This window comes from Anolis carolinensis, chromosome 4 (assembly GCF_035594765.1).
Source record: "Anolis carolinensis isolate JA03-04 chromosome 4, rAnoCar3.1.pri, whole genome shotgun sequence".
Classification (NCBI taxonomy): domain Eukaryota; kingdom Metazoa; phylum Chordata; class Lepidosauria; order Squamata; family Dactyloidae; genus Anolis; species Anolis carolinensis.
Genome location: NC_085844.1, coordinates 76797623 through 76823227, shown reverse-complemented (window position 1 = coordinate 76823227; position 25605 = coordinate 76797623). Strand labels below are relative to the sequence as shown.

The 25605-nt window shown below is 38.5% G+C and overlaps 1 long non-coding RNA gene across 1 annotated transcript; it reads right to left on the bottom strand.

Annotated features, from left to right (window-relative positions):
* Positions 1–748: 748 nt before the first annotated feature.
* Positions 749–25037, bottom strand: LOC134298969 (uncharacterized). Its single transcript, XR_010006112.1, has 7 exons — positions 24892–25037; positions 23984–24108; positions 14574–14743; positions 13162–13242; positions 12925–13023; positions 5868–5924; positions 749–4195 (listed from the first exon to the last, which is right to left on the bottom strand). It is a non-coding gene; the product is annotated as an uncharacterized LOC134298969 (long non-coding RNA).
* Between the last annotated feature and the right edge of the window lie 568 nt (positions 25038–25605).

Genomic DNA, 25605 nt, shown 5'->3' with positions numbered 1-25605 from the left:
TCAAGTTACTGGGAACTGAAGTTTAAGAGCCCGTCTATACGGACCACTTGCACAAGCTAGATAATGTATACTGCCAAAGCGTGTTGTAGGGTAGGTTTTGAACATTAAGGCACATCAAGAAAAGTCATTGAAAAATCCAAAATAAGGTATTTAATGAGCTGCAGCACAGGTGTAATGTAAACCAGAACTCATGGTTCCCCAGAATAAGAGGTACATTGTAGATGCACACCATACTGATGCACTTTTTAAAATTCAGAAAGCAAAGGAAGGGGTTGCCAAAAATGCCCAAAACACATGACTGAGGAGCAGGGGGCTAACTGATCCGCTGGGACAGGTAATAGATTACCTCGACTGTCAACAGTACATGCAAGAGTTCTTTTTTTCCATCTCTTATAGTTTCAGAGAACTAGTGTACATCTTGCCTGGAAATGGATGCGGGGCCCCATTCTCTGGCATTTGTCAAGTCATGGATACCACGGATTCTGGAACCAGTTCGAGGCCACCTTCCATAGTTAATGTAATCACCTTCCTGGTCTCAAATCTGTTCCAGAAATGGCAGCCAAGTCAACTGCACAGCGAAACAGGTTTCTGCCAAACTAGTTCCAAATTGACCTTAGTGGTTAGGATGATCCCTAAAACTCCTACAGAGCCAAAAGTTCAGAATTGGTATACAGTGTTCCCTCACTTATCACTGGGGTTAGGTTCCAGGACCACCCACAATAAGTGAAAATATGTGAAGTAGGGACACTATATTTATCTTAATATTTATACATTATTTTAGTAGTTATACACTATTTTAAGTCTTTATCAACCAATCATGTGTTGATAAATCGCCTCCTTCTCCTCCCGTTGCTGCTTGGGCTCCTTTTCTCTCCCTTTGGCTTCTCCTTCCTCCCTTCCTTAGGCTGTAAATTGTATTTTTTTTTTACGATTTATAATAGTCTTTTAGAGCTTATTGAAAAAACACAAAACAGCGAATCTGCGAAAAGTGAACAGCGAAGTAGTGAGGGAATACTGTAGTCCTTTTTTGTTTGTTTGTTTGTTTGTTTTTGAAGCAGTGAATTTCACGGGGAAACTATGTTTATGCAGAATTCAACTTTTAATTCTCAGTTTCCCAGCATCTCCTTAACAAAGTAATTTGTAAAGAAAATAAATGTGGTTCCATTGATTAAACAAATATATATGCAATTCCAGATTTTTAAAGAATAAAAACCTATATATTAATAGTAGTTAAACATGGAATTACAGCAACATTCTTCTTTTATTAATACAGCAAGTAGCTAAAATCAGTTGTCCAAGCTTTTTATTATTCTACTATTGTTCTATTGGTTTTACTTTTTTCAACCTACCGTGAGATATATGTGCTTACAAAGGGGAAAGATAAGGAATCAATCCAGACAACCTGTCTTCTTACTGCACATTAAAGATCTAGCACAGTGAGCAGGAAATACAAGCAACAATTCACTTATTCATATTTAAATGACACTCTCTCCCCTTTTTTGCCTGTAATTAAGACACTCTAGTAGTGTTCCGTTTCTGAAATTTACATAATCATACAATAGGTTATGTAAGTAACAGCAAATGATAGTTAACCTTGAAGTGTATTATCTTAATTGAGTAAATCTGGCTTAGGTTCAATAAATTAAGACAGAGAGTTGTAGGCTTAAAAAAAATCCTTTCTATTGTTGAAGTCTAAAATACACTGGCCTATAATTTTTCTCAGCTTTTTATTTGCACCATAATACTGAAAATATTTGGAGGAGTAGGAGGGATCATTGTGCAGCTAGAAAGACATGGATACATGTTTGTCACTTTCTCCTCATTCTTTGCACTTTGCATTCGTGCCACACGCTGGAAAGCCTCGATAAGAATATCAGAATATTGAATCAAAACGCCTAACTTGCTTGTTTGAGATATCCCTTCCTCTTTTATCCCTCACCCTCCTACAATTTCTCAGTCTCTTTTGGATTTCTGCCTCTCTTTTCCCAATACAATAAAACATACTAGCTGAGTACTCCCCAAAGCTCAGCAAAGATGGGGAACAGAGACATTCGCACAGGCTAAGATAGGAGGGGAAACATTTCCCAACTTTTCTCTTTGGATGATAAACCCCCTTGTGGAAAAGAATCATTTACAAAAGACATTCTGTGCTTTCCATTTCCGTGAACATTATTAAACCTGTAACAACCCTGTGTAGCATGTCATAGTAAAGGCGGAGGATGGTGTTTGCTCTGTATTTCCGTTATAGGGAATCACAGAAATCTTTGGGTTTGGTTTGCAAGGCAACACTTGGAGAACATTGTTGCTTTTTAAAAATTTACAGTTTGCAAACTAACCTTATTGACTACTTCCCACAATACAATTTAGTCTGTTGAGTCTATTTGAACTGTATTCTTATTCTTCTTATTTTTAATGAAAGGCCTGTAATTACTTGGCTATTGAAAAAGGGGGGGAATACTATAATTTGTGCTTTTCTTACAATGTGCACCATTGTATTTCAGGCAATATATACATGGTTGGGGTTGAGCTTTAGCCCACATCACGGGAAGAGAAGAATTCACACTGTGAATTACCATTTTTCCCAGCATCTAGTCCTAGTTCAGGACAGCACAATAATAAACTAGAAGCTCCTTTGTCTGTTCAAACATTGTTCTTCATTACAACGTGAAACGCCAATGAGATTTCTATAGAGAAATAGGCCCTACCAATACTGAAGGAAGAGGTGGGGTGGGGGACAATTCCCAATCTGTAGCTGACTCACCCTGCAAAGCAGATATGGCAGCTGTCAATCTGTTCCTTCTGAACACCCCCTCCCTAAACCCATGTATGCTTTTGCAAAGCATTTCAGGTGCAGATAAAATCATAAGTTCAACACAAACCAAGATTTGGAAGAGAGTTTGCTTGGAAGACTATTCCATTTTATGTCCATAGAAGGCATATGAAACCACCAGTGTATACTACTACCCTGTTTCCCTGAAAATAAGACATCCCCGGAAAATAAGACCTAGTTGAGGTTTTGCTGAATTGCTAAATATAAGGCTTCCCCTGAAAGTAAGACCTAGCAAAGTTTTTGTTTGGAAGCATGCCCAATGAACAGAACCCCAGAGCATGCAGGATCGGTAAATGTACATACCATAGAGTGTTGTACATGGAAATAATGGTAATAACAAGAAATTCTTGATAGGATTTACAGTTTGTCTGGTTATGCTGGTTTGTTATGACAACTACTGTACAGTATATAATGTTCATTTTTTGTTCAACAATAAATGTGAATTCTTCTTCATGGAAAAATAAGACATCCCCTGAAAATAAGACCTAGCGCATCCTTGGGAGCAAAAATTAATAAAAGACACTGTCTTATTTTCGGGGAAACATGGTAGTTGCATAATATGTGTAGTAATTAAGTTGGCTTTACTACTAAGTACATTAAACAGGCAATTCAGAGTAGCAATTTGGAGTATAAATAGAAGGACCATAATTTTGGGTGATAAAAATAGCTAATCATTCACAATTTAGTATTTCTTTTTGTCTTCTACCATGTCCATTATATGGTCATTATATGATGTTTGAAGATATACTCTTGTATCCACAACCAAGTCCCTCTTCCCCTGACTCGTTTAGCAGCCTAGTTCTTCTAGAACTGTGGTTCTCAACTTGTGATTCATGGACCATCAGTGGTCTCCAAGAACTAAAATGTCATCCGCAGCCTCACCGTTACTACACTGTTGTAACGAGAGGGACTGGTCTCATGAAATTCTCTTGTAGTGCTGAGGCAACGGGGATGTTGAGAGGGGAGAGGCTGACTACCCACAAAAGGCACAACAAGCCTCCTGACTGCTGCTTCTCCTCTTCCTCCCTCCCCCTGAGCGGAGCCATTCCATGTGGCACCTGGAAGTGGGGCCTTGGTGTCTTTGTTTTTAGGCCTCTTCCTGGGGTTATTTGGGGTGCTCTACATGATTAAATATGGTTTTCTGTGGACCAGCAGATGGCAATTATTGGATGGCATATGTTCTGTATCAAAAATTAGAGCTGATGTGGTCTATCCAATGCAATTTTCTGAATCAGCACCCCAAATAACCAAACCAAATCAAAAGTTGACCAAAAACTAATTTGTAACCCTTTTGGTACTAACGTTGGAGAGTGGTACCTGGTCAAAGTGGTCCCAGATTAATGTGGTCCCTGGTCAAAGTGGTCCCTGGTTAAAAAAAAAATTGGGAAACACTGTTCTAGAAATATATGTTGGAAGATCTAAATCTTGGAAGGAAAACAGAAAATACAATATAGTACCAGATACTAGAATCCAGCCAAACTTCTACAGCTGTGGATTCACAGAAGGTAAAACAGACTTGTTTGCTTTGCAAAGACCCAAAGGAGTGGAAACCAATCATGTTACTGTCTTCATTTGCTTCCAGCCATTGCAGCCAAGCCTGAACCATTTGCTTTCCTGTTACAGGATAACATTTGTACTATGTTCTCTTACAATACCTAAGATAATTAAGTATATATTTTATAGAGAAGAATGTGTGCACTTCAGAACCTTACTTTTCAGTCACCTTTTCTGTCTTGTAGTTTCCCATGCAAATCTGAGTGCAGTTTTTGTGGATTGTTTTTCTTTTTTAATTAGAAAGCCGCTCTATTTACCAAGAGCTGAAATGTGCCAGCACATTTCTCAATGAAGCTAATTAAGGTAAAAGTGATAGTCTTGTTGTCATTGTCGAAGTCAATGACCCAATGCATTAGTAATTAAAGCACATTTGAAGTTAAGTTGATTGCAAAGTCCTCCAAAAACATGTAGCGGTTCACCTTTTCAAGCCCTTTTGCTCTTTAATGCTAATACCAGTCTTAGGGATCTTTGATGAGGTCAGTAAGCATGGATTAGTTATCCCTCCATAAGTTTTAATCACCCTTTTCTTCACCCATGTTGATAGTTTAAGAGAGATAGCCCTCTGTTTAAGTTTGTTTTATTTGCATTTCTGTGTAAATGCAGTCCCGGACATGTAGACACAAAGATAGAATAATATGAAAGAGTTAGCAATTGTGGAGAAAGAAAGTTTTGAATGTTCTACCTTTGAGGAAAATGAGTTAAATCCAGATTTAGCCATATTTAAGAGTAGATTAGGAATGGAAAACATGATTGTAGATCCCATCTGAACTACTGAGACCCTGCTTTCTGACTTCGAATATGAGAGCAAGTTAACATTTCCATCACCCTCACATCCAATAGCAACTCCAATGCTTGGGAAGGGTTCTTAATGGCTATTTCCTTGCATATTTTCCTAGAAAAAGTCTATTTTACAAAAGAGAGAGAGAGAGAGAGAGAGAAGAAGAAGAAGAAGAAGAAGAAGATGAAGAAGAAGAAGAAGAAGAAGAAGAAGAAGAAGAAGAAGAAGAAGAAGAAGAAGCCTCACTTCAGTATCATCCCTTTTCTCTTGAATTTTGTGGGCTCTATTTGGCCATCTAATCCAGTGAAGTCACTAATGCTTTGACTTGAAAGCTTGCAGAATGGCTTGAAGAAGCAGATGCCAGATTGATATTTACACAACATTGAAAATGAAGTTTCTGCAAGTGTTAGATTCATAGTAGTTGAACTACACCATGGAATATAAGTAATAATTACAAAACATCAAATGCAACAGATTATATAATGTTTGAAAGAAAATATGAACGTGAATTGCAGCATTTATATGAACTGAAGATCTAGGACTGTATTCTCCAAGCAAGAGTGGGGAAACTCTCCATGAAATTAGAGCAGAGAAAGCAGGAAGGCTATTACAAATTTGCCACTGCAGTATCAGATCACATAAGCTATCAACACAGAAGTAGGGCAACTGGCTTGAAAGCTTTTGTAGCTCATCATATTGACATACCTTTCATTGCAGGTTCAGCCACTGGTAAAGTCTTTGTATTTTTTCTTTGATGTGGACCTGCAAGATTAGTAGAAATATACTGTGGTTGAGGAGGGAGGGAAAAATAATAGGAAGATTTGGAAGGTAAATGTTAAAGGAAGGGAAGTACTGCTGTTATGATTATGATTATAAAATTCAATTAAAAAGGGAAACTGAAAAAAAGACATACCTTTCACTGACTTAAATATAAAACTAACATTAGGTAGGATGCCTGTTCAGTTTAAAAATGCCTGCTTTCTTTTCTGTACCACGAATCATATCAAAAGGTGTGTGTAGAATTACGTATACAAATGACCTTTGGTATCCTTTGTGTTGGCTATTACAGGAAAATTAAATACTAGTGAAAAACTTTTATTGTATTATTGGTATTATATTTATTTATACCCCACTTATGGTGTTTCTACTCTGGAATTCAAGGCAGTTTATAACAGTTGAAAGAAACCGAGCTTCATGTTGAAGATAAAAAAATCAGCTATAGTTATACTTGGAAAGAGACATGGGAACTGTGAGATATTGCCATTCTTTGTAACAAGTGTTTCAGTTGATTTAGCTGACTTGCCTAGATCTACTCTGGAGGTATTTATTTAGTCCTAATCTCTGCATTGTGCTATTAGCTATGTGAGTGAATGTTATGTGCTTGTGCACACAAAGTTCCTAATAGTGGACCACTGACCTTCATGTTTCATCCAGCCCAATGTTTTATGCAGAGTTTGGAAAAGTCATTATTCCCTAAATCCTCAAGTCCATGTGGCCCCTGCCCATGCTGCCTAAGAGTCTGTGAAGAGTAGTAACGCCTAGAATTTGCAGGCTGGTGATTTGGGGAGCAGTAATCCCCGGTGATGCAGCGGATTGAACAGCTGAGCTGCTGAACTTGCTAACCAAAAGATTAGTGGTTCAAATGCAGGGAGTGGGGTGAGCTCCCGCTGTTAGCCCCAGCTTCTGCTAACAGAGTAATTCGAAAACATGCAAATGTGAGTAGATCAATAGGTACCTCTCCAGTGGGAAGGTAATGGCACTCCATGCAATCATGCCGGCCTCATGACCTTGGAGGTGTTTACAGACAACAACGGCTCTTCAGCTTGGAAATGGAGATAAGCACCAATTCTCAAAGTCGGACACGACTAGACTTAATGTCGGGGAAAACCTTTACTTTACCTAATCAAATATAATGATATACAACATCTGGTTCTATGAAATGTGTTTGTTCTTCCCTGAAGTGGCATAGTCAAGTATGCTGAATGAGTTTTCTTGGTTGATTCAGAAGTAGGCTTGGTTGGAAATTTTGTTTGTTTGTCCATTAGATAATTTAGTTTCCCTTCTTGTTTCTCAGCATGCTTTCTTCCAGATGCTTCTTTTCTACACATCTGAATCAAAGAATAAAAATGCTTTTTCTGGAAAAACCAAGCTATCTCCCAAAGCTTGTTCCTACTTGACTGACATTGTCCCACCATAACTTCAGTCCAGGGCAAAATGAGTTCACCAAGTTCCCTCACATAAACTATGTCTTTATCACTTGGGCAGGAGCGGCAACAAATGAAAATGAACCAGGCTCAAAAAATACACATAAGAACTTCAGAAATGTCTTTTTCTCTGTGTTTCTCAGAAGTTTAAACATCCATTTGCATCCCATGTGTCAGCCTACAGTTGCCACAGTAGAAGAATTAGCAACCAAGGACAGCTGGGACTTATCTATTACTTATCCTTTGGGGAGAAGTACAAGGGGTGTCTGGTATGAAACATAAAGCCATTTTTGACTCTCTGGGAACTTTGAATTTCTGACCTCTTCCTGATGAAAACTGAAAACTTCTAGAAGCTGACTGTGAGAAAGATCTTCTACATATTTATTTTAGAACATTAACATATTGCTATTTACATATTTTGCTTTCTCCTTTTCCTAAAATAAAATTTAAAATTCTGCCAAGAAAAGAGATGTTTGGGTCTTGTGTATGGAAAAAGGATTTATTATGTTCTCGCCAAGCGTCATACATCTATGATCTAACAAACTTGCTGCACTTCCAACTAACCAACAATGGGCACTTATTAAGGAAGAAATGAACACTACTGAGATACAAACCTATTTGGAACAGAGTCTATTTAAATATATCAAAATGCCTCAACTTCTATTTCATCTTTCGTTAAGCAAAAATAACCTGAACATCTGCCATCAATGAGCACTGTTTGAATTTCACATGACATAGCTATACCGCAGGATGCAACAAAAATAATTTTGGAAAGATGCAACACAACAGTGGCTGAATCCACACAAGAACTATATCCTAGTTCCAGTGTGCAGTATCCTATCCCAGTTTGACCCCATTAATGACATACCAACTCATTTTATTACAAACTCAAATTGATCTTGAAAGCCACTCAGTTTCTTTACCCTGAAATCACCTAAGTACAAAAGGATGTTCCTACCACGTTCACTATATAGGATTATTTTAGTTCACGTTATTTTAGTTCCTGGCAGACATGCAGATATAAGTATATTCACATACTACTTACCAATAACCTTCCACATTTTATTTTGTAATTATGTGTCCTATTACATGACTTCCTCATTGGGCTCGCTCAGCCTGTTCCCTTTCTTTCTCTTTTCCTTCAGTAACTGCACAACCTCTCCATCCCATATATGTATACAAATGTGTTTGTACATGTGTTGGGGAAATTAAACACCTCATTCAGTTTAACTCATGGTACTTTAAGTTCCCCACATAATTATTCCTCAAGATTAAAAAAAAATCTTGAGGAATGATTATGTGGGGAATGAATAACTTTTCAATAACTTTAAAGCATAGGTTCATTTATTGCAATTTTAGTTGAAAGGGTATATCAGAACTATTACACAAACAACATTAGATATACAGACATACAGATTCTATGCAACTACAGTGGATTTACAAACAACCTACAGTTACATTGGCTAAGAAACAGATAAAGGGGGGGTTACACTTTCACTCAGCATTCATACACATGTACATACATTCATCATGCATCCAGATATTACCATATCCTTTTTCCCTCCTTGGAGAAGCACCTGCTTAGGCCAGGCCTCGCTTTCCCTGCGGCCTGCCAACGCAAAACTCCAAAACTTCCATAATGCCAAAACTTCAAAACTCCAAATGTATCCTTTTCCCTAAGAAAAATGCCAAGAATCAGACCCCTTTTTTCCATACAGCAGAATAATAATAATAATTATTATTATTATTATTATTATTATTATTATTATTTTAATTTTATACCCCACCTCCATCTCCCCAGGGGGACTCGGGGTGGCTTACAAATATAAAGCGAACTGACTCCCTGCAACACGTATCATGACTCCAAAATGCACTCCTTCCTCTTCCCATGAGAAAAGGAAGCCCAAATGTACACTATCTCTCTCCTTCCCAATGGAGTAGAGCATAGCGGGTGAACAGTGTCTCTGTCTGTCATTTCTGGATTGCCATAAGGTCACTTATATAGCAATATTTTGTTGATGTTGTCCACAAGTTGTAAATGAATGATAGACGTCTTCCATCCTGGCTCCATCTCACTTTCCTGGGCCGGATGTTGATTCTTCTTGATTAGTGTTGGCCTTGTGTTGACTTCCTTCTTAACAGTTGTAAACATTTCCTTAACTTAATGTAAACATTTCTCCTATCACTGTCACAGTTCTTATCACAGTTTACCAGGCAGGTCAACCATTTCAGGTCTCATTAGCAACTTTTAATTACAATTCAGCAAGCAGGTAGTTAGTCATTGTAGGCCTTAATATTTGAAAGGTGTCTCCAAAATTACTAGCTCTCTTTCCTTCCTTCCATCCATCCATCCATTCAATTCATTCATGAAAAAGATAAAGGTTTCCCCTGACATTAAGTCCAGTCGTGTCCGACTCTGGGGGATGGTCTCATCTCAATTTCTAAGCCAAAGAGCCAGCGTTGTCCGTAGACACCTCCAAGGTCATGTGGCCAGCATGACTGCATGGAATGCTGTTACCTTCCCGCCGAAGCGGTACCTATTGATCTACTCACATTTGCATGTTTTCGAACTGCTTGGTTAGCAGAAGCTGAAGCTAACAGCGGGTACTCACTCTGCTTCCCGGGTTTGAACCTGGGACCTTAAGGTCTGCAAGTTCAGCAGCTCAGTGCTTTAACACACTGAGCCACCGGAGGCTTCATTCATACCCACACATATTAAATCCACATTTATCAAATCTGCACATTATATTTCTGTGGCATCTACAGAATGGAATAGCTAGTTCATAAACCCAGCAGCCTCAATTCTGAAAAAAAAATTACAGCCCTATACTCCCCATATTTCTTTGAATCTATTTTCTGCTCTGTTCAAGGAATGTATTCTCCAGTAAGGCTGTAATCTTTTCCACTTTTATGTGGAATAAGTCCCATTGAACTAAACTGGACTTACCCATATTTCCTAAAGTATAATGAGGTGTGTATTACATTACATCAAATGTAATTCACACCTCAATTTTGAATTTTGATTTGTTGTCAAATATAATGCAAGATGGTGGTGGGCACAAAAAGGCTGATGGGAAGTTTTGCCCTCTGTCAAGCTTGGAAGGAAACCGGTAGTGACCACCAAAAGGCTGGTGGGAAGTCGCACCTCTCCATCTGGCTTTCCCACCAGTCTTTTTGTGGCTGCCATCAGCTTCCCAGCAGTTTTGTCTTAGGGAAAATCTCCCTCCTCTGTCTCCAGCTGGGATCTGTTGCTCAACAGTGCAGATGGGTTAAGGTGTGCAATGCTAATGCACCATTGAATCTGATGTGCACCTCAATCTTAATGATGTAATTTAACCAAAAAAGGTGAGCATTAGACTCGAGTAAATATGGTACTTTTGTGTAGGAATATATAAATCATACTAATGAACAGTAGGGCAGAAGCACATGGATGCCATAGCAATGAAAGTGGAATGATAATGCTATAACAATAAAGGGTGATAAGGTTTTTGGTGAGGTGCTTCTGAGTCATCTTCAAAAGCAGCCTTTACATAAAGAGTTACGGCAATTCAGTTAGGAGGTCTCAAGCATTGATCGAGCATTGATCGCTGTGTCCAAACTATTCTTGCCAAAAAAACCCTGTCACTCTGAGAAAACAGCTGGACTTCGAAAATGGTATGGAATTCATCTGGAACACCCTTGCCAATGCTAGACCAAGGAATATCCACAAACTGGTCACCTATTATTTCATTTGAGGGCAACCCCCTATAGAACTGCTTGAAAAACCATATTCAAAGCCTCTGTCTATTCAGGATGCTGTTCTTGTTTATTAGTTCTTTCTTACCCATTCTATTTCATTACTTTTTCCAGGCAACAATTCAACATGTGGACACTCAGAGATTATCCACATTGCAGAATTATAGTATGTTGACACCATGATGCCATCCTATGCAATACTGAGATTTGTTGTTTATAGCACCAGAACTTGCTGAAAGAGAAAGGTAAATATCTCACAAAGCTATAAATAAATCCCAGCATTCCGTAACAATGAGAAATGGGAGTCAATGTGGTGTCAAACTGCTATAATTCTGCGATGTCAATACACCATTCTATACCACTTTTTATCATGTCAGAAGTGACTTGGGAACATACTGCAAGTCGCTTCTGGTGTGAGAGAATTGGCCGTCTGTAGAGACGTTGCCCAGGGGACACCCGGATGTATTATCATCCTGCTGGGAGGCATCTCTCATGTCCCCGCAAGTTAGAGCAGACAGACAGGAGCTCACCCCATCTCACGGATTAGATCCGGCAACCTTCAGGTCAGCAACCCAACCTTCAGGTCAGCAGTCCAACTAGCACAAGGGTTTAACCTACTGCATAGCACTGAGATATGGCAATCAATGTGGTGTTAAACTGCAATAATTCTGTAGTGTGGATATAGTATCAGAAGGCAAAACAAAATGGAGGTCCTGGTTCATTTCACCCAGCAACTTCACATAGAGGTTAAAGAAAAGGCTAATATAGAACCCTCTCTTTTCCATTATTTCAGGGACTGATGTGATGCTGTTAGTTCATAATCTGGAAAATGATACACAGCATAAAAAGGAATGATTGGCTCTCAATTTGTTTCTCACCTCATCCATTTAAAATGACATTCTGTATATCATGTTCATTCCTTTCGGATGTATTTTAAAAAGCACACTCCCCACTGTCCGTTCCAAAAGATGGAACAGGTAAATGCATGCCTTTGCTGGAGGAAAAGAGTATATATACTCTCTCTTGCTACAAAAAGAAGAAACTGCTCAAAATGCATTGAATATCACAGCCTTTTCAAACTAAACTTAGCAATTCACGTTGAGAAGTATCTTATTAAAGTCTGGTAATAAAGTGCTGTGGGAGACAGATAAAAATGGAATGCATTTTATTTCAAAAGTATTCTGGGGGTGGTGATGGGAGGAGGAAGGAAATCTCCATCATCTCTGCCACTACATTAATGTATTTGCATGTGTGTGTTGCCCCAGCTTCAGTTATTATGAAGCAATGTTGAAATAGGCTGAAGAATACAGCTGTATTTCATTTGTTGTCAAATTTCAATAGCCATGTCCTCGTTATTTTAGAATAGTGCTCTAGATTTATTTGATAGCCACGGCTTATTTCCAGCTGAGAATCACAAGATTTCCTAGACTGTACCAAATTCAGTAGAAGCAAGATTTCTTTGGACCGGGCCATGAGTAATCTGTTTGAGGTCAACCAAGAGCTGGGAACCAGTATTTGTGGGACTAGCCAGTAAGCAAGACTGGGAGTGCACCACACTTTAACTGTCATTGTTTGATGCTATGGAATCAAAGTTTTTAGCAGTCTCTGCTAAAGCATGCGGGTGCCTCACCAAACTACAAATCCCAAGGGTATGACAGTTAAAATAGTGTCAAACTGCATTAATTCTACAGTGTAGATGCACCCCAAAAAAGAAAAAAACAGAAAGCAAGTTTAAGTCAGAAGTCAGGGCTTGGGTTAGGGTTACTAGTTATTTGAACTAGTTATTTGTTTTCATTTCCTTTCTCTAATAATGAAATCATTACCTTTTTGTTTACTTATTTCATGCTCGGGGTTAGACTACAAAGCCAGCTAAAATCCTCCTTAAATTTTGTTACATGTTCAAGGATTTCTTCTCCCACAATCTGAAAAACAATTAATGTGCATTAGAAAAATAAATAAAAAGATTGCTGTATATATTCATATATAAGTCTAGAATTTTTTTTGTCAAAAAACACCAAAACCTGACTCCACTTATCCACAGGTCAATGTAAATACTATACCTTAACTCTTATTACAAAGGAGTCATCCTCTTCTCTGAATGGAGTGGTGAAAGGTGAAAGCTTAGTCGGTTCTGAGAGAACCTAAAAGATATTAATAATAATAATAATAATAATAATAATAATAATAATAATAATAATAATAATAATGAAATCCAGCATATCTATCTTGTTTGCTGGGTCATAATGAAATAATAACAACAACAACAACAACAACAATAATAATAATAATAGTAATAATGATGATAATAATAATAATAATAATAATAATAATAATAATAATAATAATAAAATATAATACTCTGGGACGTCTGAATTCAGACTGACAGATTTTTGGAGCACAATACTCCTGACCTCATAATAGTGGGGTGGGGTGGGGGGACAAAGTATGGATCATTGATGTTGCAATCCCAGGCAACAGCAGGATTGACAAGAAGCAACTCAAAAAGCTGACACAATATGAGGATTTAAAGATTGAACTGCAAAGACTCTGGCACAAGCCAGTAAAGGTGGTCCCGGTGGTGACTGGTACACTGGATGCAGTGCCTAAAGACCCTGGCCTGCACTTAAACACAATGGGCGCTGACAAAATTACCATCTGTCAGCTGCAAAAGGCCACCCAAAATGGATTTGCACACATTATTCGCCAATACATCACATAATCCTAGATGCTTAGGAAGTGTCCGATGTGTGATCAAATACAACAGCCAACATAGTGATCTTGTTTGCTGTGTACTAATTTTGTTGTGTAGATAATAATAATAATAATAATAATAATAATAATAATAATAATAATAATAACAACTCAGGACTTCAAGATTGAACTTCAAAGACTCTAGCAGAAACCAGTGCAGGTGGTCCCGGTGGTGATCTGCACATTGGGTGCCGTGCCAAAAGATCTCAGCCGGCATTTGGAAACAATAGACATTGACAAAATTACGATCTGCCAACTGCAAAAGGCCACCCTGCTGGGATCTGCACGCATCATCCGAAACTACATCACACAGTCCTAGACACTTGGGAAGTGTTCGACTTGTGATTTTGTGATATGAAATCCAGCATATCTATCTTGTTTGCTGTGTCATAATAAAATAATAATAATAATAATAATAATAATAATAATAATAATAATAATAATAATAATAACAATAGTACTTTATTTATATTCCACCCTATCTCCCCTTGGGGACTCTGGGCGATTCACAACAAATAGCAGCAACCATTCAATGCTGCAAAGTGCAACCAAAAAACAACATAAATCAAATAAAACATATTAAACAAGAACATAAAATAATAGTGAGATAATGCACCAAATTAGACATCACATAGCTAAAATTACATCATAACAAATAGGCATTAAGGACAACACTTAAAAATTAGTAATTAAAACGTAACATTTCAAAAGATTCACTGACCTTTTTACTCGCTCCATCACAGCACCACATCTGAACTTTCTGAGTCCCTTTGAAGGTAATTGGCAGTTCTTTAGCACTGCTCCTTGAAGGAGCGCCAAGAGAGTAGAGAAGATCCATGCATCTTTTAGATTCTTATAGGACAGACTAAGCTCTCCACCATGCTGATGTTCCTGTTTGTTAAGAGAAATGTAGTATCCTGAACTGTTTTTTCTTTTGGAACTAAGATGTTTTTATCTGTATGACCATCATCATACAAGATTGTGAGTAAATATATTTTGCTAGTTTATTTTGACGTCTCTGATGTTTATTTTATGCGCATGACTTTTTAAAGGGAAAGGGAGGCTGGATATTTTGTCTTATTGTTTATTTCCTTTTTACCTCTGCTCACATAAACCCCTAGTCTTCTGCATTTTTACTGCTCTGCACCAATATTTAACCATATTGGTATCATAATTTTAACAGTTTATGAATGGCGTAGTGGGTTAAAGCCTTGTGACTTGAAGGTTGGGCTGTTGATCTGCAAGCTACCAGGTTCGAATCTCACCCGGGGAGAGCGCAGATGAGCTCCCTCTATCAGCTCCAGCTCCATGCGGGGACATGAGAGAAGCCTCCCACAAGGATGGTAAAACATCGAAAAAAACATCCAGGCATCCCCTGGGCAACGTCCTTGCAGATGGCCAATTCTCTCATTCCAGAAGCGACTTGCAGTTTCTCAAGTCACTCCTGACACACAAAAAAAGCTCTCAACTTTTGCCACAATATTCAGAGAAGGGGATGGTTCCCTTTTTTTGATATGATTTAATACTGTACCTTATCTTTTTATCCAACCCTTCTCTGAGGGCCCATCCAGTCAGGGCACAAAATTGGACATGTCTGGTAAAAGCGAATTAATTTGAGACAAAGCAGCAAAACCCTGCTTTGTCCCAAATTAATTAGATAGCCAATTAGATCCAGGCCTTCTTGAAAGGCTCGGTTCTCATGGGCTATGGGCCCTGTTTGGACTGATGCATTGTTAGTCTCGCTACTACACAGGGGTCAGTCAACACATCCATCTCACACTTTTTAGGCTCCTGGAGCCCAAAGATGTGAGATGGTGCCCACCCTCTTCCCAAACCCCCCCCCCCCCCCAGAATGCCTGAAAGAAAGGGAAACATAACTAGGCTGTCATTAGGCCTCTCTGGAGCTTCCTGGAACGACCACTGACACATTAAGAAGCGGGGGGATCGCTTCTGCCCCCACCTCCTCGCACGTCATTGGTATGTTCCAGAAGGACTGAAGGACTACTTTAATCTTTTTTAAATTTTATTTTAAGGGTTGTTTTGGGGGGCTTTGAGGTGGCTGGATGCCAACCCAGTAGTTACCAGGATGGCATATAGATACACCCCCCAAAAAGCCAGGGTTTTTTGGTGGGGGAATCCGTGCCAAAGGTGGTTTCTTAAACCCGCTTTGGAGTGGATTTTGGTGTTGTCTGGAAGTGCCCATACTGAAAGGGGAGCCTGAGTACTAAACTACACATCAAGAGGATTAACCATGTTTATCTTCCAGTAACTAGTCACCAAGTTAAATATAAGATACGGAGGTGAAAAAGTCATGTGTTATAACCTCTTCAACACTTAGAATAATAGAAACATAGAGTTGGAAGAGACCACAAGGGCCTTCCAGTCCAAACTACTCAAGGAACACTTTTTCTAAAGAGAACTTATTTTGACTTTCAAAAGCCTCAGAATATGAGAGGAACCTTTACACAGGTCAACAATTCAAATCATATCACAACTATTTATGTTTCAATGTACTCACACACATATGTGTGTGCATCCATAAAAAAACATCAGTTTCAAAAGACTGAGTCTTGTGTCCAAGTAGGCAATGTTTAGTTATATTCTAAATGAGTCTTGATCTGTTTAAAACTCAGGCTGGCTATTTCTTGAAAAAGCCAAAGAACAGCTTGTGTCATTTGGCTTCCACAAAAGTATTATAACATATACACTGAGACCTGGAAAGTAGCAGAGGAAGAGTTCCACCTGTACCCATCTGGCTTTAGTGAGCACACTTTATGCCATGATAAAAATTGGTTAAGACCTTACAGATATGTTTCTGTGCCTTTTACAAGAGTCTGATCTGCCAAAAGTTGGGAGGTGAAGCTTTTTCTGGCATAGAGATAAAAATCAAATCAAAAAGCATAACCTTCATGGAACGCCTTGAAGATCAGAACTAAGTACAGTAGAGTCTCACTTATCCAACATAAACGGGCCGGCAGAATGTTGGATAAGCGAATATGTTGGATAATAAGGAGGCACTAAGGAAAAACCTATTAAACATCAAATTAGGTTATGATTTTACAAATTAAGCACCAAAACATCATGTTATACAACAAATTTGACAGAAAAAGTAGTTCAATACGCAGTAATGCTATGTAGTAATTACTGTATTTACTAATTTAGCACCAAAATATCACGATGTATTGAAAATGTTGACTACAAAAATGCGTTGGATAATCCAGAACGTTGGATAAGCGAGTGTTGGATAAGTGAGACTCTACTGTATGTTTATATTTAGGTTGAAATGCTGAAAACTTTCCAGGGCTTACTTCAGGGATCAATGACACATCACTAAAAGAGAGGACATGATTGTACATGGTCATTTATTTAGAGAGATGTACATTTGTAAATAAATGCTGTGGTCTAAACAGAAATGTACTGCATTTCATCGTAAGTGTGGAATACTGTGAGCATGTGCTAAAGTTAGATGGGCAACGTCAAGTTTTCCCCTTATGATTCAATATGTAAAATTGATTATAAACCCTTTCATAAACCAAGTAAGTAGAAATTTACTGACCTACTTACATTTATCATTCATGATGATAAAATGTGAAGCCAACTTTCAGAGATTTACAAAACTAAAACGAAAAAGTATGGTGTAAGTTTTGATTCTTAAATTTTTGGCGTGGGCTATGCCCACATATTGGATATCACATCGTAAATACAAATTTAACAAATTTGATCCAAAATACGAGGACTAACGAAAAAAATGCACACATCTACTGTCCTATTTGTAGTTGGTCATTCTTGATCTCAATGAAGATATCACCAAACCATGGATTTTTCTCCAACATCCTACACTCCAGATGGGACAGACAGGAAAATTTCTTCTTCTCCTTTAGAAGAAGAACCTTGCAAAATATGTCCAGTCCCACTGAGTTATGAAGCTTGTGTTCTCCTCTCTAATCCAATCACCCACATTACACAAGAGACTGAAAATCACACACATCTGAAGGCTCCAAAGGATGACAGCAAACTTTGGAGGTTACACTGAATATACAATAGGGCTGTTGTACATTACTCATTGACCTAACTGAATGTGAATCATATGTTAGCGCTGACTGCCAAGCACAACACACCATTGTGAAAAAAAATGGTCTGAAATTTTGTGAAAAGGCCTTTGACTCAAAGTACCTTCAGAAGACAGGAAAGAAAGCAGTAGGAAGGACTGTGTGTGCTATTTGAATCGCGAAACATATTTTGCATGGGTGTTAAGAGAGACTTTTAAGCTCGCTTGATAGACCAGCTTTTAGCTTGGTTGCTTTCAGCTGGACCAAGAGCCATTGGCCTTAATTCTTTTATGAATGGTTTAAGTGGATTACAAAGTGATTCCACCACTGCCAATTCAGATACTGTACATGAGTGCCAAGCCAATGCTGGAGAAGAATTGCAGCTATTGTCCCCAGCACTTCACCACATGAGTCATCTCCTGTTCAAATGATATCATGAAAAGGAAAAGGAAGAAAGAGGAACATCTTCTAAAAGAAAGACTTTTTGTATGAAATGTGAAAAATGTACCGTATCACTAATCAGTATCCTATACTTATTAGGTCATGTATCTTGCAAACATCAGGGAATATGCATTAACTCTCAATGGGAATTTTCAGATATCATGCCAATTCTTGGATAATTCTGACTCACAGTTAACAAGGCAATATACTGGTAAATATTGCCTGACTGTTGTGCTTCTAGTGAAAACCACAATCAACCACAGATCTTCCAGCTATGTTTTGTTGATTGTTATATCTGAAACTGATAGTTGCTTCCAAGACAAGTCAAAGACTGACAAGCCAAGATTTCTTCTTGGTTTCTGTCTCTTGTTTCTGTAACCTGAATTCTGTGACATGCAAAGCCCAAACAGTGTTTCAGTACAGGAGATAATACAATCCTATTTATTTATTTATTTATTTATTTACAGCATTTATATTCCACCCTTCTCACCCTGAAGGGGACTCAGGGCAGATCACATTACACATATAGGCAAACATTCAATGCCTTTTAACATAGAACAAAGACAAGACAAACATAGGCTCTGAGTGGGCCTCGAACTCATGACCTCCTGGTCAGAGTGATTCATTGCAGCTGGATGCAGCTGGCTTGCTCTCCCGCCTGCGCCACAGCCTGGGCCCCATTTCCTAGTGCTTTGGTTAAAAACACACAAGAAAAGTCCCAAACTGGATCAAGACCGCGGTTCTTTCCTCACATTATCTCCCTTTTAAATCCCCCCCCCCCCCCCGCAACCTCTCCCCAGGTTACTGCTCAAACAATGAGGTTCAGATGGGGAAAAAAATCAAGCATATCGTTTTGAGCCTATTCATGGAAAAGTAAGACTTATAATCCTATTTTGTAGATATGAAATTAAGATTGACCTGCATGGAGTTGGCCCTTCACATTCACTGGTTCTGCACCAATGGATTCAACAATCATGCCTTGAAAATATTTGGAGAGGATTCCAAAAGGCAAACCTGCTGTAGAACCTGCTGTAGATTTCACAGATCCTCAGCGACTCTAGCACTCATCTGAGTTCACCATTTTATATAAGGAAGTCATTTTGCTTCACCATTATATATAATGAGACTTGAGCATCTATGGGTTTCGGCATGCATTGGGGGAAGGGACTTTGTCCTGGAACCAGCGGATATTGAGGCTCGCTACACTACATTAAATAATGGGGAGATCTCTTTGTATTTTCACTCACATATTTTTTATTGTGTCAGAAGCGACTTGAGAACATACTGCAAGTTACTTCTGGTGTGAGAGAATTGGCCATCTACAGAGACGTTGCCCTGGGGACACCCAGATATGTTACCATCCTGCTGGAAGGCTTTGCTCATTTCCTGCAAGCTAGAGCTGACAGGCAGGACCTCAGCCTGTCTTACGGATTCGAACTGGCAACTTCAGGTCAGTATTTCAGTCATCACAAGGGTTTAACCCATTGCACCACCACGGCTCCTCACATAAAACCAGCTGGGACACCAATTTGGATCAGAACTGCTGCATAGTAATTTGAAAGCAGAAAAGAAAATATATTTCAGATGCATTCTACACATTTAACATAGTTTGCAGTTGAACCTGAGTCAAGAGATAAATAAATGCCTTGAATAAATAACAAATAAATAAACCAAGGAGTCACAGTATCACAGACTAAATCTGGTTAATAATACCAACTAGAATAGACCATCTGAATCAATAGAACTTGCCTAAGAGTTTACATACTGAGTTCCCAATGAGCCTATGTGTTTAATTTAGGCTGGATTAACAATTAGATTTAGGATAAAGTGAGTCCCAATAGGATTCAACTATATCATAAAATGTAATAGCAGAACCGCAAAGCAATAAATGTTTATTCCCCAAAGGCAAGGATGTATCTGATAACATTATACAACTAATAAAAGAAACTAGATTTGCTTTGGCAAAATGAACGAAAAGTGAAGCCACACAAATCCATGAGCTGAGCATTACACATTATGCAAGAACACTCAGCAAGAATGCACTTTTTCATAGGATGTTCTTTTTGCAGAAAAATTAAGAATATTATCCAGTTTTAAAATGCACCACCAATCACACTACCACACAGTAGTGTCTGCTTCACAGCTTCTGCAGTTAGAACAGCATTTCCCCCTCCATTTTTTAAAATGGTTTATTTCATAGAGGGAAAACGGATGTGTCACAACACATTGTTCCAAACGTGGTATTTTACCATTTAACATACATTATTTATTCATGGAGAAAATTAGCTTTGTCAAACATAAAGATCTTCTCCCGTTTATTTTATGCCTATAGATGCAATTAATTCTGCATGCCAGAGTGTTGACAATTTTCTGGGAATATCCAGAGTTTATTCTGGTTGCAACTAATATTAGATTTCATTCATTGTACCCAAGTCACAAAAGTAACTACCGTATATACAGTATTCGAGTATACACCAAGTTTTTCAGGCCTTTTTTAAGGCAATCAGAGATCAGAGTTGGACAGTCTTATCTTATTAAAGTCTCATTATTATCTGCAATTACAGTTTTATGTAAATATTCAAAAATGTAACATACTGATGTCTCAAATTAATGTAATTTTATTGGTATCTATTCTTATTTTTGAAATTTACCAGTAGCTGCTGAATTTCCCACCTCCATCTTATACTCAATCAGTAAGTTTTCCCTGTTTTTTGTTAGGTGCCTTGGCTTATATTCAGGTCAGCTTATACTCAAGTATATACGGTAGTTATCACTAGCCACATTTGTTTAAAAATTAACTCTTTGCTTTTATGTTATGCAAAGCAATTAAGGCAACCTTGTGACAAATCTGTCAAGAGATTTCCTGTTGCCTTTATCTGAGGCTCAGAGTGTGACTTGCCCAAGGTCATCCAGTGGGTTTCCATGACAGATTCAGACCATATTCTGCAGTGCTATAGTCTAACATTCAAACCACTAAACAACGCTAGCAAGTTTTATTTATTGCATTGTTAAGTGCAGAAATGCTGTTGTAATTTGACAATGAAAGTCTGTGTTCTTCTAGCCCAGTGATTCTCAACCTGGGGTCCCCAGATATTTCTGGTCCTCAACTCCCAGAAATCTTAACAGCTGGTAAACTGGCTGGGATTTCTGGGAGCTGGAGGCCAAAAACATCTGGGGACTCCAGGCTGAGAACCACTACTCTAGCCCAAATTCATCTCCCAATGCCATTGCTGTTAAAAAAAATCCTTCCGATTAGACAGAGGATGTGGAAGAAAGCAGCATTGGGCAGGCATAAAACGTCTTCATAAAAAAAGAACTCTAATGTTGGAGACCTTAATATTGTATTTGAGGTATATCTATGTATTTGTTAAAGTTTTATAAGAAGCATTATTGTGTTTGTGTCTCCATATGTGCAATTTTTGTATTGTTTTTACTATTGTCAAGCTGTCCTCAATCAAATTCAAATCTAAGAAATAAAAAATGCCAAGGTGAACTTACTCTTCTATACAATATGGGTGTAGTGGCTGTATTAGTTGCATAAATCCAAGAGACACTTAGCCTTAGTGAAACTTTTGCCCAGGATTCCAAATAGAATGGCTTCCTTACTCTCAGGAACAAGAGAGTTGTCTATCCCTGCCATTCACATATTCGGGCCATTCTAGCTCATGTCCATGTGATATTTAATTGGTTGCTCTGCAGTTTTGAATCTATGTTGACCTGAACCACAACTGTGATTTTGCTCATTTGCTAAACTAAGGATGCAAAAGTCCCAATTTTGTTATGTTTTTATGGATCCCATCTGGGTTTTTTTCTTGCCCCCCCCCCCCACACACCTTTCTTGAGTGTCAGAATACAAGGTTTGATTATGTTTTTTCTCCCTTTTCTTTATTTGGCATTGCAATTCATTTTCATTGAAGATCATCTTTTCCTGCTAGACTGTCCACGAAAGACTGACTTTGTCCTGCTCTGTAACTACTCCTTTTCTTTACACACACACTTCCCCACCCCCTCCACTGTGTTGCCACTAGAGAGAAAAATGGAGATTTAAATTAAGTGGCATTTCGAAGAAGATGTTCCCAAGGGTCGGCTGAAATAACCAATAAACCGTTGCTATGATAACCAGGCATCTGGTAACAACAATGGATCAAACATGAATACATTTTTGTTTTTGTGTATTTTGATATGTATTTTATGGAGTTATGTTTCAATGTGCATATTTTACAGAGTGTTTTAAAATGATTTTTGTTCATGTTTTAGTAATGCTGTAACCTGCCTCTAGACGTGAAGAGAGGCGGGCAAGAAATAAAGCTGTTGTTGTTGTACAAGTGAGAGTCCAAATGTGGCAGGCTAAATTCTGCCACTTGTTTCCTCAACCACTTGTTTCCTACAATGGGGGCGTGACTGGCAACGCAGCGTTCTGGCAACGCTGCGCAGCTGCGGAAGGGGTGACCGGCTGGTTGAGGACAAGCAACAGAATTTAGTGGGGAAGGAGTTGCAAAGCTCCTTTATCGTTATGGTAAGTGCCTAGATTTGAATGGCAACTACATGAGATGTGGTATTTGGGTGTGGCTTTCAACTGCATATGGTAAATGTTTTCTCCTATACTTTGTTCATTTTTAATTCCAAAACGTAATGTACTTTCTGGATAGCCCTCGTATATAGCTGCAATTAATGGCCCTCTACACATACCTCAGGACATTAACTCCTCCCAGCCTGTTATTAATTCTTAAGCAATGCCTTGTACTGTGCCTCCATCTTTACTGATGGAGCCCCTGGTGGCACAATGGGTTGAACCCCCTGTGCCAGCAGGACTGCTGACTTGAAGGTGGGTTGCTGACCTGAAGGTTGCCGGTTTGAATCCAACCTGGGGAGGGTGTGGATGAGAACTCCCTCTGTCAGCTCTAGCTCCATTCTGGAACATGAGAGAAGCCTCCCACAAGGATGGTTAAACACCAAAAACATTTGATCGTCCCCTGGGTAATGTCCTTGCAGACAGCCAATTCTCTCACACCATAAGCAACTTGCACTTTCTCAAGTTGCTCCTGACACACACACACACAAAACTTTACTGCTTTCGCAATCCCAAAAGTCCAAAATATGTCAGACTACTCTTGGCCACCCTTTCTTTATTTACTTATGAAATCAGAGTGTATTCTAAAATCTATTATAAGACAGCAAGTCTCCATTTTGGGGGAAATTATTTTCCTCATTAATTTGATTGCATAATACTACTCATTATTATTTCTGCTCTTTCAATGTCTGCATGCAAACTCTTTCACACACAAACTCACAGGCTACTAACAATCTTGCAATGTTATTTGGCATTACCCCCAATAAAGGTTCAAAACCGGAAGAAAAAGAGCAATCAGCATCAATTAAAATCGGCAGGGATATTTTTTTTCACGCAATCAATCAGATGTAATTGGGACTTGGTCTGAGGCTAGCCCAAGGGGATCCAATTTGCACTTGGGTTCCCTGGGCCAACAAATTCTTGGCTGCGTAGCAACAACAGACAGCAAATGAATCCAAGGCAACATTTCTTCTTCCATAATTTGAGAGCTTGGAAAAGTCAGGTTTTTGGTGGCTATGTCAGCTATGGGATTCTGGGTGATGTAGTCCAAAAAAATAACACGACTCTTACCTTAGATCACTAAGTTCAGGTTCAACATCATGGTTTGGAAATCTGTTCTCATTCCCCAGCAGCCCAGTAATATATGGACTCATTCTTCTCTGACTCAGAGCTTGAGGCTAGGGATACAATACCATCTGAATGTGCACAGAGGGCAAACAATAACCCATCATTTATTGCAGGGAAAAGCTGAAGAGCGTACAATCTGAATGTGTGACACATGAAAATCATACCAGGAAAACAGTGGACAAAAGAAAAGAAAATGCAATGAGGAGGAGAGCTCTGAGCACACATCTATATATATATGAAGAAGTAAAGCAAGGAAGAACTTCATTAACAGATAGGTATTTCCTCAATTATACATCTCCTTGTACACTAACATTTGTCTAGTTTTGTGTTTTTCAATAAGGGGTAATTACAATTACAAACGGTTGCATTTATTTATAACATTACAAAAGGGGAAGTCTGTAATCTGTGCTGTTCGTAACCATCTTATTTGTAGTTTTACCAACGCCAATTTGTCTTGTCTTGCTTGCTCATGGGGAGAAGCAAGAAATTTAATCAAACCCTTTGGAGTATTTTTCTCTGCTGTAATTTAGCAGTAAAGCTGGCATGGTGCCTAACCATGTAAAAAAAAAGAGGGGGAAAGAGCCATTTAAAGCGCTGTAACTATAAAAACGACAAGGAAGCTTTTAGCCACATTCATGCAAAGGAGAGTAAGAAAATGTTTACTTGTAATGTGGTTAGCATGTGAAAAGATTAATCCAGCAGGATAATACATTTCAAAGATGTGAAGCTGTCTGCCTTGATATATAAATGGTTTATGTAAATAAAGCAAGGCTTGAAACTCACAATATTAATTTTTTTCTGGAAAAAATAAAATAAAAAGATCAACAGTCCCAGCAGTTGACTACACATACCTCTTAGACTTGCTGTCCTCTTACGCTGTTAATGAAACTACATTAATCCTGTTATTTGTTTACTCTAAACTTCACTCCAAAGATAGTGGCGCCAGTGGTTCTGTCTGGGAAAGCCACCGAAATACCACCATCACCTCAAATGGAGGGCTGTGCCCACTGAAAGCCAGCAGCTGTGTTTCTCGGTGGCTTCTGGAGAACCAGCCAAGACTGCTCCTAGCAATCATTGTATCTCCTGCCAATGGTAATAGGTCACAGCAGCCCAGCAGTAGGTTATCCAGTTGTCCCAGAGACAAGATGCCATTGATTGTGCTCCTAAATAAAACAGCTGGAAATTACTCTCTTATGCCACATCCAACCTCCTGATTTCCTTATTTCGTACACAGAATATCTGTCTTCTTTTTTCACCTATGACTGATAAGTAAACTTATGACGTGTGTTGTATGCTATGTTAAATGAGAAAGTACCATTGGGGGGAAAAGTTACACAATATGTATTCACTCTCCATTCTACCTTTGTAGCTTTGACCCTAATCCATTGAAATACTTATGGTGTTATTCACTGTAAAGAATTTTAGGTCCAATCAAATGAAAATCAACCCTACCACAGGAATCTATATGTAAAGAAGTAACACCTCAGTCAAAAATTACAAGGAAGGCAAAACAAAAGTGTATTCAAACATTAACTTGAACAACACATACAGTAAAGTCTCACTTA